The sequence below is a fragment of the Oryctolagus cuniculus genome, chromosome 1 (genome assembly GCF_051225735.1).
Source record: "Oryctolagus cuniculus isolate XC-2025 breed Fujian yellow rabbit chromosome 1, ASM5122573v1, whole genome shotgun sequence".
NCBI classification, from domain to species: domain Eukaryota; kingdom Metazoa; phylum Chordata; class Mammalia; order Lagomorpha; family Leporidae; genus Oryctolagus; species Oryctolagus cuniculus.
Window position 1 is genome coordinate 13,712,581 of NC_142867.1, and position 6,000 is coordinate 13,718,580.

The 6,000-nt window shown below is 38.2% G+C and overlaps 1 pseudogene; it reads left to right on the top strand.

The window, feature by feature from the left end:
- Nucleotides 1-4,739: 4,739 nt before the first annotated feature.
- LOC100343538 (olfactory receptor 5B3-like) lies at nucleotides 4,740-5,680 on the top strand (annotated as a pseudogene).
- The last annotated feature ends 320 nt before the right edge of the window (nucleotides 5,681-6,000 follow it).

A 6,000-nucleotide genomic window follows, 5' to 3' on the forward strand; every position in this document is an offset into this window, starting at 1 on the left:
TGTGGTACATTAAAAGTAACCAGCTTGATCCCCACGGGAAGTTTAATTGCTTCTTTTCTAGGAAAGTAGGGTGGGGAGCTGTAGATCCTCTCACTGGGAGATCTCCAGAGATTTCCACGTCTCTGTAACTCTCTCCATATCTCCATGTATTAGAGTCTGAAGGCTCACTGGGACTCAGCATGACATTGTTTCAAAGACTGTTCTGCACGCACAGGCCACTGCTCATCACCTATTCATTCATTCACCTGGATGATAATCATTGTTGGCACACACAGGCTTTCTTCTGACCTGAAGATTTGCTATGAACCCTCCATCATGGTCAGGGTGAATACCCAAAGAAAGAAATTACATTCATTGACTTATAAATAACAATCTCTGTGAGATGTCTCGTAGACTTCTCTGTTGTTTACAGATACAATGTGTGAATTATGTGACACAGGTAATATGATATTTGACAAACAAGGAGGAGGTAAGTGACTCTTCCAAGAACATAGACATAATGAATAATGGTTTTAGGACTTGATTTATGTTAATATGCTTCCCTCTCTTTTTCCTTGCTCCAGGGAGCTTGAAAACTTCAGAATACTACCTGAGAGAGAACTTCTCTCCTGGCATTTATGGCTGATTTTCTGACTTGGGTTCCACTATTCTAGATTAACTGTTCTTTCTCTTCCAGCAAGCTGGTAAGCCTCTATATTCCACACATACTTTCAGTGAGAATGTGTCGTGCAAAAGCAATAGGACAGATAGTAGAGACCTACTATGAATTATTATAAAAATGAAAATAGAGGTTTTGAAAATTTTTCTAAAAATAATGAGGTGAGTCTGGGCTTTATGTGAAAACTTCCATCACAGGGCAGTTAGCAGCTCTGATGAAGCATCCTGCTTCGTCTCCCTGAAATAGGAACAGAAAAATAGATGTAAAATCCAATTAAGTTAACTATTTATTTATATCTCATCGGGGAGCCCAAAAAGAGCAAAGAACAAGAGCAGTGAAATGATCGTTCTTTAAATGACAAATCAATAAGAACTGACCTGCGTTTGAAACTTTCCTCCATAATCTAATGCATGTTTTACTATACATTTACAGCTGACAATGATATGGCTAAAAGTGTAGAATTTCTTCTTTCATTTTTGTTTTATTTATATATGATTTATAGAGCAGAATTCACATTTTGAAAATATTTCTGTAATTTATAAAAATTTAATAGCATGGACGTTTCTTGGGTTGCAAATGAGCTTAACTCTTGAATCTTGACTCTTTTTTCTATTAGCTGCATAATTTTAGAACATCACATATCTTCTCAAATCCTCAATTTCCTGATACACAAAATTACAATAACACTACTACCAGGCCAGCGCTGCAGCTCAATAGGCTAATCCTCTGCCTTGCGGCACCAGCACACGGGGTTCTAGTCCCGGTTGGGGCGCTGGATTCTGTCCCGGTTGCCCCTCTTCCAGGCCAGCTCTCCGCTGTGGCCAGGGAGTGCAGTGGAGGATGGCCCAAGTCCTTGGGCCCGGCACCCCATGGGAGACCAGGAGAAGCACTTGGCTCCTGCCTTCGGATCAGCGTGGTGAGCTGGCTGCAGCGCGCAGGCCACGGTGGCCATTGGAGGGTGAACCAACTGCAAAAGGAAGACCTTTCTCTCTGTCTCTCTGTCTCTCTCTCTCTCACTGCCCACTCTGCCTGTCAAAAAAAAAAAAAAATAACACTACTACCAACTTTTATATATGTATGAAATTTTAAATAAAATTTTATTTTTTAATGTTTTAATAGATTCAATATGATTTGTAGATACAATTTTAAGAACATAATGCTATTCTCTTTCTCCCCCAACCCTCTTTCCCTCTCTCCTCCCACTCTCCTTCCTTCTCCCTTTCTTTTTTTTAGTTTTTGAAATAACATATTTTAAATTTACATTGCAGTAAAAAGGCTTAATACTTCACCAAATAAGTTTAATGAGTAAAAAGCAAAAACACCCTAGTTTAGTGAGAATGTAGACCATGGCTGTAAACAATAACTGAATGGAAAAATGATCATTTCACCCATATACAGTAAATTACCATTAGTTGTAGAACATAGTACATGCTACAGGAAGTCACAGGCGTTAAGGCTGGCAAACAGAATCTTCGTGGGGCAAGCTCATGAAGTGAAGTTGTTAAAGGCTTTGGATAAAGAACAGTAGTTAGTATTGGATAGATACACTTAAAAGGCCTCAGTTCAAATAGAGTTTTAAAATATTATTGCTACAGAAGAGTAGATTTAAATAAAATATTTTACATCTTAGAAAATAGTGTCAATGTGCTAATGACAGGCCATAAATCAGGGACTTTAAAACTTTGCTATCTATAATTTGGCTATTGGATAACAATAATAGGAGAAAGAATAAATTTAAGAAACCAAATAACTTTTTTTCTTCTTCACTTACTTTTAAAAATCCTTAAAATATTTTGATTAATAACAATTATAGATATTTGTAAAGTACAAACTGTAACATTTCAACACATTCATTTAATGTGTTCTGTAACAAATCAGGGTAACTAACATTCCCCCATCTTTATGATCACTTTATTATTGGAGCCTTTCAGCTCCTCTCAATTTGCTTAGAAAATATATAAGTAAAAAAGGATATATAAGGAGTTATTGTGAACTACAGTCACTCCACCATGCTGCATAACACCAGGAACTCACTTCTTCAACAGATGAACAGGTAGAGAAAATGTGGTTGGCTGGCGCCACGGCTCACTAGGCTAATCCTCCACCTGCAGTGCAGGAACCCCAATTGGGGTGCCAGGTACTAATCCCGGTTGCTCCTCTTCCAGTCCAGCTCTCTGCTGTGGCCCGGGAGGGCAGCAGAGGACGGCCCAAGTGCTTGGGTCCCTGCATCCGCATGGGAGACCGGGAGGAAGCACCCGGCTCCTGGCTTCGGATCGGTGTAGTGCCAGCCATAGCGGCCATTAGGGGAGTGAACTAACAGAAGGAAGACCTTTCTCTCTGTCTCTCTCACTATCTATAATTCTACCTGTCAATTAAAAAGTAAATAAATAAAATTTAAAACAGAAAATGTGTATACATATATATACATACAAAGGAATAATATTCAGTCATAGAAAACAATGAAATTCTGTCTTTTGCAACAAAATGGATGGTACTGTAAGTAATTGTGTTAACTGGAATAAGCCAGACACAGGAAAGTATTTATCACAGGTTCTACCTCTTAAGTGGAAGCTAAAAAAGCTAAATCTGCACAAAGAATAACAACAATTAGGTGCTGGGGAGATCATGGTGGATGGGTGGAGGCTGGATAACAGGTGTATCAGGATTAGAAAGAAGGAAACAAGACTTTTAGACACATGATAAAGTATGAGTTTCAAGGAAGAAATTTTCCAAGTGAAAACAGGCTGAGAATACCCAAGAGCATAGAATACGTCAGTGCAGAAGCAAAGACAAATTAAAGAAGGTAAAGACTTTAAAACACCACACCTGACCTCCAACATGTCACCTCCTACCTTTATCAAACCAACAAAAACACCATCACCCCATCCTAAGAATGTTACAGCTCTCATCAAACTGTGCTTAACACCCAGAATTTTTTGCCTCACCTAATTTAATTCTCACATAATATCTCAAAGTAGGTCTTATTACCCTGTTTATTTTGTACATGGAAATAAGATGCTTAGAAGAATTAGTTTAGGAACAATCACTCCTAGGTAATAAATGCTGTCAGTAATACGCATTTCCTTTAAGCACCCAATCTCTCTATCCGCTCTATCTGATGATATTCCTTCTCCCAGAATTGCCTCTGCTTATTAGACATGCTCCTACTTTCTCAGTTATCCCATCACATCTACAAAAAGATATGCTGCTACTATTCAAGAGTGAAACCTATCTTCAGCATAATCAGAAATCCCAGCTTTTAACTACATCATTGTCAATATGTGTACCTGTGCCTAGCAAGAGTGCTATTACAGGAAAGAGACTAAGATGTACTTCAGGACTATCTGTTAATTTATCACCCTTTTAAAATTTAAGGAAGTGTTATTTAACTATTCTAATGTGTGTAGTTGTTTGTTTTACCTCATCCTAGAAAACACCGTCACCATCTAATTATTCACTTAATTCATTATGAAATCACAAACACCAAATTTGAACCACAGGAGACCATGAGTAATTGTAAATTGAGAAGTCAATTTTACTTAAGTTGAATTTATACTAGTAGATACAGGGATCACTCAGAATGGGTTTAAAAGTTGGCATGGACTCAAAGCATAACTGGCAACTAAAATTTATGTAAATATGGATGTTATTCAGTCTCTTGAGTTTGACAAGTTTAATTAATATAACTAATCAAACATAATTTTAGAAGCACTCAGAATAAATCTATAAGTTTCAAGAATTGTATTTGGCAGTTGTGGAATGTTAAGTGTCAGTTTTTACTATGCTTATGAAAAGCCAATTGGCAGAAAATATTTGGCTTACAAATTCATACAATTTAAACACTGGGTAGATGCTCCATTAAGCTTCTTCAGACTCAACAATACATGTAACCGAGTTTATAATTAAGGACTAAACTTGGTTGCGAAAGGCTTGCTTTTTCTGAAGAATCTTAAAGTATACATGATTGGTACAATGAAAGAATATATATTTTATCTATATATTTCTATTTAATTCAATTTTTGTCACTCTGTTCCCTTTATCTTCTTCCTGTGGAGCATCTTGGGATATTCAGCCGACACTGATGGAGAACAGGACAGAAGTGGCACAGTTCATCCTTCTAGGACTAACCAATGACCCAATACTGCAGGTTCCCCTCTTTGTTATGTTCTTCCTAATCTATACCATCACTCTGGTTGGAAACCTGGGAATAATTGTGTTAATTCTCTGGGACTGTCGTCTCCACACTCCCATGTACTTTTTCCTTGGTCACCTGTCTCTGGTGGACTTTTGCTACTCTTCAGCTGTCACTCCCACTGTCATGGCTGAATTCCTTATGAGCTGAACAATGTCATCTCCTACGGTTCCTGTGTTGTTCAGATGTTCTTTTTTGCAGCCTTTGCTACTGTAGAAAATTTCCTTTTGGCGTCTATGGCTTATGACCGCTATGTAGCAGTATGCAAACCCCTACATTACACTGCCACCATGACAACAAGTGTGTGTGCTCGTCTCATCACAGGTTCCTATATCTATAGTTTCCTGAATTCTTCCATACATGTTAGGAATACATTCAGCCTCTCTTTCTGTAAATCCATTGTGGTCCACCACTTTTTCTGTGACCTTCCAGCAGTTATGGCTCTTTCTTGTTCCAATAGGCGTGTTAGTGAACTGATTCTTCTTTATGTTGTGAGCTTCAATGTCTTTTTTGCCCTCCTGGTTATCTTGATTTCATACATTTTCATTTTTATCACCATTCTTAAGATGCACTCCTCTGAAGGACGTCAGAAGGCCTTTTCCACCTGTGCTTCCCACCTCACTGCAGTCTCCATCTTCTATGGGACGGTCATCTTTATGTACCTACAGCCCAGCTCCAGCCACTCCATGGACATCGACAAAATAGCATCTGTGTTCTACACTATTATTATTCCCACGCTGAACCCGATAGTGTATAGCTTGAGGAACAAGGAAGTCAAGAGAGCATTTATAAAGGTTATTTTAGGGGCAAAGTTGTCGTTAGGATTGTGATTTTAATGTAGGATGCACAATGCCTGGATTCATTCTTCTCAGATCTTCTCTGTGTACTGTAGAATTATGTTTTAAGGCCCAATACTGACATTCAGTTACTGAGATGACATCCTTACCTCTGCGCAAGTCTGTTGTCTATAAACAAAGGAAATATTTTGTTCATAAATGTCATATGTCAATGTGAATGGCTGATATTTTGAGATCTGCTTGTCACAGTCCTTAATAATGATAATGATATGTCTTCCTGGTTCAATTTAGGTAGGTTGCATGTGTCCAGGAATCTATCCATTTCTGATAGATTTCCCTGTTTGCTGGCATAC